Here is a 13,529-nt window from a genome sequence, read left to right as displayed (position 1 = left end):
CATGACAGAGATGGTTTCGACTTCAAACAAATTATAGAATTTTATTTCTCCTAATTTTTTATGAAAAATTACATGATTAACTATTTTAATTCCCATAACAAAACTAGTCACTCAATATTTCTATCCAGCTAAAGTTGACCTTGGTTCTCCAAAACTAGGGATGCAAGTTAGCCTTGCTGGCCTGACCTGTGAGTCCGGATCCTCACCCCGTCAGGGGAGCACAGACTGCTCCCTGACGGCTTCCCAACCACACAAATACATGGGGCCCACAGGTGAAAATTTGAAGTTTTTTTATTTTTTTCAAAAAGTGTTTTTCACCTATGGGCCCCACGTGTTTGTGTGGTTGGGAAGCCATCGGGGAGCAGTCTGTGCTCCCTCGACGAGGTGAGGATCCGGACTCCTGACCTGTCTTGTCCCACCCTCACCAGGGTCAAAATATTTTAACTCTGAATTAAGGGTAAGGATTGGCCTGGAATTACTATTTGGCCCGCTGGGCTAGTGCATTATGATCCATTCCTAATTTTTTGTCCTGACCCTGAACCTGATTTTGGCATGATCCTCACCTTGATCTTAATCTTAATTATGTCCATAATCTTAACCCTGATCCTGACCTTGATTTTGATCCTAACTTTAATCGATCATGGATTTCATCCAATGGACTGACCCTCCTATTAGCCTTGATATAACCTTGATTTTAATCCCTAAGTCATTTTGCTAATATCAAATAATGAGCCTATTTCTTATACTATTTTTTAGAGTAACTTTTATTTGAACCCTGGAAGCCTTAGGCTTGACCCATGTCTTTTTCAGTCCAAAAATATTTGATGTCTTTCATTTGCCTCTCCTATGGTATTTCAAAAAATTGATTAAAGATGATAGTTAATTTTGTGATAAAAATACATTTCTTTATAGAAGACTAAAATACTCTTGATTTACTTTTAAACAAGATTTTGGATTAGGACTTTAATTTATCCAACGATTATAAATGAAAACATAAGGCTTAGTCGTGAATATAAACTTTTTATTCTATCAAATCCCTTAATGAAGATATGTTCATTGATGAGATTCACATACTTGACATCAAGTGCTTTTCATTTTTGAACCAGGCACTAGAGAATGAAATGGCACTAACTGTAGTTATTGCTACCAACAGAGGGATCACTACCATCTGGGGCACAAATTACAAATATAATTATGACATACCTATTGATCTTCTTGATCCATTGCTCATCATCTCAACACCTTGGCTTCAGATGTCAAGGATCTTACGTATCTCATCTTTTGTAGTAGGGCTGTGAAATATTTCAAGAAAAGAAAACTTATAGTAGCATAGAAGTTTATAAAAGCTTTATTGCTTTTTTGTTTATTATTTTTATATATTAGTAAATTCTAAATTAACAATAGGTAATATTATGCATTTTTATCAATTATGTATATAATTATATGTGATTCAAATATAATTAGGGCTAAGAAAATGACCAATCAAGGACAAGGATAGGGCCATTATAGATACGACAATGTTAATTAGGGACAAGGACAAAGATAGGGTTAATCAAAGCCAAGGTCAGAGCCAACCAATCCCAATCCACCGCAATCAGGAGACAATTAGCATAACAATAGGCTTGGCTTAGCCCTGTAGTGCTCAGGGTCAGGAACAAGAATCATTGGCCCTAAATTAGGGTCAGGGTGGGAATGAGCTTAGTTAAGAATATATAAGGCTAGGATTGGGATTGGAAAAGTTCGGCCTTGTTGGAACCCTATCCAAAACCAACAAAAACAGTGATTTTTCATCTCCTTTGGCAAGGTTAAAGTATTAGCATTGATTATCGTATCAATCAAGCAATTTAAGAGACGTATCATCATGTATCTAGTATTTTATCGCACTTGCCAATGCATTTTAGTGCAATCCAATAAAGAGAGACATCAATATGTATCGTGTCGGTTGTATACAATATAGACACATATCAACTAGTAGTGTATTGTATCGTGGGATATTTTAAACCTTGCACTTTGAACATGTTAGGTTTTTTATAAAATATATATTAAGTTTCAAAATTAGCTTTTGCATTTCTTTTATTTAATTGTTATTAGTGTGTAGGACCCATGAGGTAAGGGTGGTAATGAGGCACCATGAGTAAAGGAGGCCCTACATGACCTTGGTTATGAGGCTCTTCATAATAGTGATCATGGGTCTTAAAGGTCTTGATCATGGTGGTGTGGTGGGCTTACTTGAAGGGTGGATTTTATTTAAATTCTAACTCTTGACCTTCAATTATCATTTCAACTTCATGACCATTCATGGTCATTACCATGAGTGGGATTAAGGTTATTGAATAAATTAAATCCAATTCATTGCCTTAAGAATCCTAAGGGATGTAAGGTGTGGTTTGGGCCTATATAAAAACCCAACCCAACCCTTCCTTGCATGTGGTGTGTAATAGAGACACTCCTCACACTTGCATAATTTGTGTTACAAAGTTAATTTCTTTCTTTGAGTTGGTCGAAGTGTTGTGTTGTAGCTGTTGGCTCCTTGAAGGGACTAGAAGAACTACCTCATCTTCTAGTTTGAAGTTGCTTTATCTTGGAGGTGATGGTGCGAAGAACCCTTGGTAGTAGGGTGCATCAATTACCTTAAAGACAACACTCAATGTGTGACTCAACCTCATTGATCGATGGTTCGTTCAATTGCAACATCAAGCTCTCCGGATTGGCTAAGGATCTTCATCATTCAATTGTGTTGCAATTTCATTTTTTTTGTATTTTGTAGAATTTGTAATACAATTACCCCAACAAAACATTTTCACACTTAGAACCAACCATATCATTAGGCAACCATGAAAGTAATTAAGAAAAAAAAAAGTGAGAGGTTGGGTTTCCAAAAGGAATATGATGTCATATCTCAAATAGTTAATTTTAGGGATATAATTGTCGAAAGGGATGAAAAATCATTGTTTTTTATTTTATAAATCTAAAGTCAATTTTAGCTAGTTTTGTTAATTAGAACATTAAGCGGCAACTTCTGTAATAAGTAGATGATCATGTAATTTTATCTAATTTTTTTTAATGTAAAGTTTAGCAAGCCAACTTATGCAAATGTCAACAGTACTTAAGAGTCTTGACCAAAAAAAAAAAAACTATACTTAACTCATGATCTCATATTATGAGGTGTTGGTCTTTATCAACTGAACTAACCCTTTAAAGTTGTACAAATATATTTCTAAGAGATGTCTTCGCATTCGACCATATATGTATATGGTTGTGTTCTCCATAGCTTGAGCTTGCCGCCACTTTTTCATATCCAATAGTTTCAGTTACAAGAGTGGGAGATCAAACTCATCGAATCTCGTAAATACCATGTTTTAAATTGTGGAAGCCACACAAGTGATACCTACATGCCAATAAATAAAACTTATAATATAAGACATGATATGATAAACAACTTTCATTTCATACAATAGTTGAAAATATGATCATCCACCACCATAATTCAGAGGTTGGACCCCTAGTAGGCCTTACATGGGACAAAATAAAACTATGTCTGATGAAAAAACTTCAATCAGCCTCCAATGGAGAGGTGATCCAGATTCTCACTAGTCCTAATCTCCATATTGAATCTTGACTCCAGCCCTGAACATGACCCTAATATATAATTTTTTATTGGGTAGATATCACTTACCTCCCCTATTAGCTAGACAAATAGCACTTACACTCCCTCTTAGTTGGATAATATCACTTGCCTCCCCTCTTATCTAACAAATATATCAAACACCTCCCCTCTATTAATTTTCTTGGTTAAATTTAACTTTTACCGTTAAATATTTTTCTAAATCTCAAAACTACCCTTGGCTAAAAATATTTTTTACTTTAAACCCTAAATTACCGTAATCACCTTAACAATTAAAATACTAAATTAAATTTAACTGAAAAAGTCAATAGAGGGGAGGTGTTTGATATATTTGCTAGGTAAGAGGGGAGGTAAGTGATATTATCCAACTAAGAGGGGGTGTAAGTGCTATTTGTCCAGCTAAGAGGGGAGGTAAGTGATATTTACCCTTTTTTATTTTGTTATGTTGAAAAATTCCATCATACAACACTTAACCAACAGCATATATAGAAAACCTTATCCGAAGAGATGGGTTTAGTTGATAAACATCAACATGTCATAAGTAGAACGTAAAAATTTCGAATCTCCTTTGAACCAAAGCTTCTACGCCTAATTACCAATGAACGAAGGTAAGTGATTTTTTACTTTTTCGTTTTTTTTTGGTTTTCAGGGCCCTGAGAAGTGTAGATGTAGAACCCATGAAGATTAGTTAAGGCAGACATAAACCACCCCAAACACCTCAATTTCCCATTCCCAAAGGAAGAAAAATAAAAAAGCTTGGAGCTGAGAATAAGCAGGTAAGCATAAGAAGTGGATGAGGTGAGCTACCACTTACTCTTCATAAACTGTGGGGATGAACTGAACTGCTTATTATATACATAACAGTTGGAGAGAGATTCTATGGATGGCACGTCAAGGATTCATAAAATTAGAACAAAGTTTCTTTCACATGGATGGATCACTTATAGTGTTTGAACTTCTGTGAATAGACATGGAACCAACTACTATTTTAAAAATTGAAGCGTCAGAAAATTCTATTTGATCACGTAGTTCCTCTGCTGTAGTGTGCATTCTCTATAATAAGATAAGAGTTTCTATCAGTCTTTTCATGCGAGACCCTAATCTCTCTCTCTCTTCCCCTCCAGAAATCAGATGCAAATAGTCTTTCTAAACCCCTCTCTACAAGGTTGAATTTGTATAACAATATTCGTAACACCATTGTGGTTTCATTTTATTATGAGAACACATTTAGAAACTGTTTGAGAATATCACACCAGCCTTTAATTAATTTTGATGATAACAAATTAATACATGGACATGCATTAAGATGGAATACCAGCCTCCTCTGGGAAGGTATTGTCACTCTGATCTCTCAGGGGTTAATTGGTTAACGATTTTGAGATCTCAGGTAAGGGGTCAAGGCATCCTTCTCAGACTATCACCATAATTGGGGTTTAGGTCACCGCTCTCTCATCACACCATTGGTATGAGTACTGACACGTGTCAAGGTTATACTTAGCCTAGTGCAAGTCATCTACTGAGTCATATCAACCTAAAGTCAGATACTTTCCCTCATGCCTCTCACAATTGGTTCGGTATCCTTTCCCACTAAAGTCATCGTATCCTATGGAACCAACTAGCTCAAACTACGGACTCTTAACCTTATTGGTCATCCACATATAATAGACGAGAAGTTCTCATTGTCCTCTCTCGAGTTGTCTACCAGTCTTGAGTGCCCATGAGCCCAAGTCTATTATGATGCGCCATACCAATGAATGACCCCCACAATGTGATTATGTCCTCTTACGGGTTGGTTGCCGGTTTTTAGTGTCCACAATCCACATTGCTTCCATGGGTTACTCGACATCAATACCCACGCCAATAGGGTGTGATATGCCGGAGTTTCTAACCAAACACTTCTAGACTTCCTAGTTATGACATCCAATAATCATGAAAAGTGCCAAAGGGCATCATAAGATTGTGTCTCATTCCACCTCCACTGATGTCTCAAGACAGAAACACCCGAATGGCATCCCCCAGTTCACAACCACAACTTAACATACGCATTACAATATGATTTCAATCACATTACCATGTCACAATTCATTCCAAATTCAAAATAATCACATATGGATCATATATGAATAAATCATTACTAGACTATGTTATGAAATTATGGAGTCATAATAATCATGTTTAAACCCTAAAACAACAACATATTCACATGCATTCAAGTCCTATTACAAATAAGAATGTAACTAGGGTTATGTGTAAGTGAACGTTCTCACCTTGTTATCGATTTGAAACCTCTGAAGAATAAGTCAAATGATGAGTTCAAACTTGTCAAAGAGTCCTAACAATATGATGATTCAAAGTTACAAACAAACCCTAATAGTTTAGAGTTGAAAAGAGAACAAAATCCAACCACTAACTTGTCGGCACACCAGACTTGGTCGCCTGGGGCTGCTAGGGCAAGCGACCAAGGTTGTTGTGTAAGGACATAAAGTGCCTAAATAGATAGAAAACTCCTCTTTGGGTTCCAAACAACTCCAAAATTAACTAAAAAATTATGAAATCATGGTAGGCCATTATCTACCATGGTTTAAGGATCAATCATAGGAAAATGAATGAAAACCTAACGAATCCTATATTCGGTTTTCACTGAAATCATATCGCAAGATTCACAAAAGAGCTAGAGTGAATGGGGATTCACTTTAAAGCAAAGAGGATACAAGATAAAGGTCTGAAATCATGATAAATCATGGTCTCACATGGTTTAGAGATCAAACTGGTTTAGAGATCAAACTAAACAAAAGTATGAAAATCTAATGGCTTTGTACTAGGTATTCTCCGAATGAAGTTCATGAAAGAGCTACAATGAAGGGAGATTCACTCTAGAACATAGAGAATAGTAGAGAGAGGTCATAACAACAAGTATAGACCTTGAAGAAGGTCTACACAATAGGTAGAATCAAGCAAAAGAGAAGAACTATAATGAAGAGAATGAATGCTAACCTTTTAGAAAGAGAAACGATGAACGGAAATCTTGATAGATGCTTCCACACCTTCATTCACCTTGGAGAGGGTTCTCTTGAGAGTCTCTGATGGCTGTAGAACATAATGACACGTTTTGGAACGAAAAATCATTAAATATGGCTTCAAAAACCTAATTTTTTCAAAATGCCCTTTTTATCGAAACAGGTTGATCACTTGAGTTGGTCGCCTATGGCGACCAGGGCAGGCTACATAGCATGGTGCTTTTTATCAAAAGGGGGTTCTGATGCTCCAAAAGCTCTAACTTCTTCTTAAGTCCTTTTCTAAGTTATAGAAGGATCTTACTTGGTTTTTCGGGACCTTCTATTTGTGTCATTACTGTATTCTTGATCCATCTACCAAGTCCGTCAATGTTCGAGTTAGTTCTTCCGTAATCTGACAGAACTTCCAATTAAACATCATCTCCATCTACTTCCATTGGTTCAGAGTTTAATCCAATGGTTTCAGTTTGGATGGCCCACAGTTGCCTTCTTTTTGCACTATGGGTTTTCGGACCTACAATATAGATTTTCGGGTTAGGATTTTGAGGGATTTCACATTTCTTATCTAGAGAAAAAACTTCATTTGATGATTTAATTAAGAAAAATGGTAACCAAATATGAACAGTTTGTGGCAATTCTTGAAGGAGACTAAGGTTGTATTCATGAGATCAAATACATATTATTATTGAATGTTCTTAGTTATTCGATATGATGAATTTAAATTCATAGATTAAGATTTAATATGTTAACCTTGAACATACCATCTAGCAAACAACATATATTTTATCGACAAAGCATCCACCAATATTCAGCTCAAGCATCGAACTATGAGCAACACAATAAAACTTTTTTGGTCTCTCAATCATTAGGAGAAAAATCTTGTACCTTTGTTATTATTGCCTTCACCACTAAACAATCACAAGAAAAATTGTATATTTATTTATCTGATTATAAGATTTCACAACTGGACTCTTCAAACTTTTTGGGTCATCCATATAATGTCTTTATTGCTCTTCACTGAAAATTAAATGGTTCTCCTTCAATCTAGTATGATTTAGTTCATGCCGTTGTAGGATCAATATCGACCTACAGAAATAATTGGACTAATGATTTGGAACTTGTATTAACACACAAAAAAAAGGACATCTTCACAAATGGTTATATTCTCATGTAGCAACCCAAATTGGCATGGCTGAGCACAGATCATGGCTTTTCGTAGGGGTATGGGACCCATGCCCAAAGGAAGGTTTAGGTCTTACAAAGGTGAAGGTGGGTCTCAAAAAAATTGAGATTGTGGGACCACTAACTTTTTCTTTTTTTTGGGGGGGGGGTGGGGGTGGGGGGGGGGGTTGGGGGGAGGGGGATGAGAAGAACTAGACGGCCATATATAGGTTAATGGGATTTATTTGAACCCTCCATAATGCATAACGGCTAATCTTTGGCTGATCTAAATCCTCCAAAAGACATGGGTCGCCCATACCCCATGAAATGCAAAGTTATGCCTCCTCCCACGTAGACCTATAAACGGATCAGATTCTGCTTAGATACATCAATATCCAAATCCAAATCTGATTAGCAAAACCGCTATCCGAATCGGCAAAATTTTTTGAGAAGGCATCCGAATTCAAATCCGAAACTTTATTGGATATCCGATAAACTATCCGATTATTGATTGGCGATTGTCATTTTTTTATTTGTTATGTCCGATTATCAATTTCTGGTTACCGATTATCGGTTTTGAATTCGATTATCAACCCTTTTTTAGAGAGAAGTGTTTGATACTTTACTCTAACTGAATAATTTTTGATTTTCGATTATTTGGTTACCGATTAACAATTTCCGAATCCGATTATCATCCATTTTCAAAAGAAAAAAATGTTGAATACTTTGCTTTATCCAGATATTAACCGACCCAATAATGAATTATTCGAATCCGAATTCGATTGCTTAGCAAATGGATTTGGAGATTTTTTAGTAAGAAAATTTTCAGATACGGATACCTTTAAAAGAATATGAATGTGAATTTGGAGGCAGATTTCGGCCATCCATTTACAGGTCTATTCCCATGCCCATTTGGGTAGCTAAATGCTTTCTTCTTCTTCTTATTCTTTTTATTTATTTATTTATCTTTTCACCACTACTAGGGGAGGTGAAAGATAGTATCCCTATATTCTATCTTTGCTTGAAGGTGATTCTTATATTTGGGTTCTCTCATTGGAGAGGCTCCCAAATGAATGTTCAATGAGTTAGAGGATTCAACCATGTATGGTATTCTAATCCAAAGGTTAAGATAGATCCAATGAATGTTCTCGAATTAAAATGTTATGTGGTAGAATATTGTAACTCACTGAGAGATTCTTTGCAAGGAGAGGAGCCATATGTGATTACCTTAGATGTGGTGAATTTTTTATTTTATCTTATTATTATTATTTTTTAATGTTTAGAATTGAGGTTCAGGCCAATTTAGGCGCACTTACCCATCGTCTGCTTCCTGATACCTTAAATTATCCCCGTTCTCTGAATATCTCAACTCTTTCCAAGCCTGCAACTAAATCAAAGAAAGGAAGACCTTGCAAAAAGAAGGTGATAGTGGAGAAGAATACAATCACTAGCCAAGAAATCGTTGCTCAAGCTGAGTCTTTTTTAACTTTGAATCCTGTGGTGACTGGGGAGAAGCAGTCACCAGCGCAGCCATGAAACTCTTGTCTTGGAACTATCGTGGGCTGGGGAACCCATGTACAGTTCGTGCTCTCCGGAGTATGGTGCGGTCTGACTCCCCTGATTTGGTTTTCATTATGGAATCCAAATGCAATTCTGAGAAGGCAATACAGGTTAAAAGAACTCTTCATTTTGATGAGTGTTTCTCAATTAATGATCATGGTCATGCAGGTGGATTAATTTTATTTTGGAACAAAGGAGTGAATGTTACAGTTGCTTCAGCTAATAACAATATTATTGACACAGTGGTGGTGTGTTCGGATGGTTCCCATGCTTTTTACACATTTGTATAAGGTGACCCTTTAAGGGAAGGAAGGCAAATTGAAGGGATGAAGCATGGTGTTGTGTGGGAGATTTTAATTCCCACTTGACGTGGGTGGAGAAAATTGGGGGTAACGGAGCAGGAGGTAGGGAGATGCATGCTTTCAGAAATACGATTGATGAAACTAGACTGATGGATTTGGGATATCAGGGACCTCATTTCACTTGGTCAAACAGAAGATTGGGTGCTGCCAATATTAAGGTACGTCTTGATCAAGCTCTAGCAAATCCCGAATGGAGAATTCAATATGCTGATGCTACTGTATTTGTTAAATCTGCTTAGGCTTCAGACAATAATCCCATAATTTTGGATTTGGAAGGGGGTCTCTTTAAAGGCCGTAAACCTTTTCATTTTGAGGCTACTTGGTTAAGAGATACTCACTGCTGGGAAGTTGTTGAGGAAGCTTGGGGTATACCTGCTAATGGAGAGCCAGCGAAGGTCTTGAACCAGAAATTAAATACTTGCAGGAAGAAATTAGTAGTAGGAGCTGCTTACCATACAATCTAGTACAGGAAATCAAGTTGGGCTTAGATCTGAATTTGAAGTATAGAATCAGCTTGAGGAAGAGCTTAATAGAGAGGATATGTTATGGAGGCAAAAGTCTAGAATTGAATGGATTCGCAAAGGTGACCATAACTCTTCCTTTTTCCATGCTACTACTATGCAAAGAAGACATCAGAATCAAATTCTTTAGATTAAAAAGGCTAATGGTAAATGGTCCGACTTTGTTGATGAAGTGTATGTTGATTTATTGACTCATTTTAGTGGTGTGGTTTCCTTTGAAGGGGTTGAATAGCAACATGTTGAGATGGCATTGCAGCATGTGATCGAGGTGATACCTGTAGAGCTAAATAATCTGCTGGTGGATTTCCCTTCTGAAGCAGAATTCTATGCAACACTTCAAGAGATGGGCCCTTTTAAGGCCCCCGGACCTAACGGATTCCAACCCATTTTCTTTCAAAACTTTTGGCAACTGTCTAAAAATGATATTTTGAATGTAGCTCATAATTTTTTTTCAAACAGGTACACTAAATGAGGAGCTAAATAGAACTTGGGTGTGTCTTATTCCTAAAACACATTCCCCAGAAGTAGCAGAGCAGTTTAGACCGATAAGCCTATGTGGAGTAGTTGTCAGCTCATTTGGGGTCTTTCATTTCTCCCATGAAGTAAGCATTTATCCCAAGACGGGTGATTTCAGATAATGTCTTCATCGCTCATGAGCTCTTCCATTATATCAAGCGAAGGAAAAAAGGAAAGAAACAATTCTTGGCCTTGAAGCTGGATATGACAAAGGCATATGACCGCTTAGGATGGTCTTTTATTGAGGCAACTCTTCTTCGGATGGGTTTTGCAACTCATTGGGTTAAGATGATTTTGTCTTGTATTACATCTGTGTCATATTCTTTGTTGGTCAATGGAGCGGAGAGAGGTACATTCACTCCTACACGAGGCATAAGGCAAGGTGACCCCATATCTCCATATATTTTTATTTTATGCTCACAAGTCCTTTCCTCACTTATACATCATGCGGAAGCTCAAAAGCTTGTGAGAGGCATCCGGGTGAAGAATCGGGCACCCCCAATTTCACATTTGCTTTTTGCTGATGATTGTTTACTTTTTTCTGAGGTCAATTTGGATAAGGTGTTTGAATTGAAGGAATGTTTGGAGGTCTATTGTAAAGCCAGTGGGCAAGCAATCAATCTCAAAAAATCTTCTCTGACTTTTAGCCCTAATACTCCTAGGCGCTTCAAAGCTTGGTTCTCAAGAATATTAAAGGTGAAGTATGGCAATGGACCGGGGAAATATTTGGGTTTGCCTACCGAGTTTGGTGTGTCTAAGGCGGAAGTGTTCAAGGAGTTAACCTCTAAGACTTGTGCTCGTATCAAGGGTTGGAAAAATTTGTTACTTTCGGCTGAGGGGAAAACCACTTTGGTTAAATCAGTTGCAGGTTCCCTTTCTACTTATGCAGCTTCTCATTTTAATCTCCCTTCTTCTCATCATGATGAAGTTAGAAAGGCAATGGCAAATTGCATTTGGGGTCAACAAGGTGATGAGAAACAGATACATTGGATTTCTTGGACTCGTCTATGTAGATCAAAAGAAAAGGGTGGATTAGGCTTGAGGGACCCCCATCTTCATAATAGAGCTCTCTTATCTAAAGTGGCATGGTGTTTGTGGAAGTATCCCAACTCTCTTTGGGCTAGATTTATGCAAGCTATTTACTTCCCTAGGGAAAATTTTCTTGAAGCTAGATTGGGACATGGGTCTTCGTGGGCATGGAAAAGCATTATGGTGGGCCGTGAAGTGTTTGTTGATGGGCTATGCTGGCAAGTGGGAATGGGGGATCAAATTAATATTTGGGAGACAAAATGGATACCATCTCTACCAAATTTTAAGATCACAACCGCCAAGCCTTTTCTTACATCCATTTCAAAGGTGGAAGAGCTTATTAATCCAAGTACTCGAACATGGATGAATAACCTTTTGGAGCACTTGTTCAGTTTACAAGAAGTGATGGCTATTAAAAAGATTAATTTGTCTTTCATAGAAAGGGAGGATCGGCTCATCTGGGGAGCAGCCAAATCTGGGGAATTTTCTACCAAATCAGCCTATAATATGCTCTTGAATAAGAGAGACCAATATTATGCTATGCAGCCATCAACTTCACGGCAAAAAGCTTGGGAGGACTTAAGGGAAAAGGATTGAAAGAAGTTATGGAATAGCATCACCTTACCGAGGATAAAAAAATTCTTGTATCGAGTATGTGGTGAGGGGCTTGCTACAGCTGAAAACTTGAGGAAAAGACAGATTAAAGTAGATATACAATGCAAATGGTGTGCAGCATTGGTGGAGTCCATTAGCCATTTGCTCTTCGAATGCTCCTTCTCAAGAGTGGTCTGGTGTGCATGTGACTTAGAGTTTGTAATCCAACGTCAAGACGAGCACTCTCTACCAAGATTATTATGTTTTTGGAATCCAAGCTTCTTCCCATCTAAGCAACAAAGTAAGAAAATTTTCTGTCAAATCTCTTTTGTTTGTTGGCATCTTTGGTTAGCAAGAAATTAACAAACTTTTGGAAGGGCATTGTTTACACCATTAGATGTGGCGCGATGGGCGATGTCAGCGTTCCATGAATTTTGGATGATACAAGGTAATGGTGGCTCGGCTGATAGGAATCAGAATATAGAAGAAGGAGAGGTTGGTAACTTACAATTTGAGACACTTACAATTTTTTGTGATGCTGCATTTGATGACAACACCGGACTTGGGGGTATTGGTTTTATCGGAATACAGAAAGGAATGGTGGTTGTGGCAGTGTCGGAACCTAAATTTGCCTCATCGACAATGGAAGGGAAGACCATTGTAGTCAGAGAAGCACTTCGATGGACACTAGTTAATGATTTTCTGCAAGTGGATATCAAAACAGATTGTCTAGGCCTCCAAAGGATGTTGTTGGGTCATGAATTATTTGGGCCTTTCCAGGTAATGGAGTTAATTCAAGATTGTAAAGAACTAGCCTTGGGCTGTTCTACTTGCTTTTTTTCTCTTATTTCTAGAGTCTTAAATGGGGTTGCCCATACTCTAGCACAGGAGGCCAGGGTCTGTTTCGATAAGACCTCTTGACTAGTATCCTCTTCCTGGATTCGGGAGCTTTGTAACCGTGATTCAGTGTTAGCCTCTGTTTCTTTTGAATGAAATAATATCGTTTCCATACCAAAAAAAAAAAAAAGATCAATGGTTATATCATCATGCATGGTTATTACATATATAATTTAAATATAAGACGGATTTTGCCTTTGATCTTTGGAGAATTCAAACTCTTAATCACATACTATGAGATGTTGGTCTT

Source organism: Hakea prostrata, chromosome 3 (genome assembly GCF_041222555.1).
Source record: "Hakea prostrata isolate BN-2017 chromosome 3, UWA_Hpros_2, whole genome shotgun sequence".
In the NCBI taxonomy this organism is placed as follows: Eukaryota; Viridiplantae; Streptophyta; class Magnoliopsida; order Proteales; family Proteaceae; genus Hakea; species Hakea prostrata.
The sequence above is the reverse complement of the archived record's forward strand: the minus strand, read 5'-3'. Positions refer to the sequence as shown.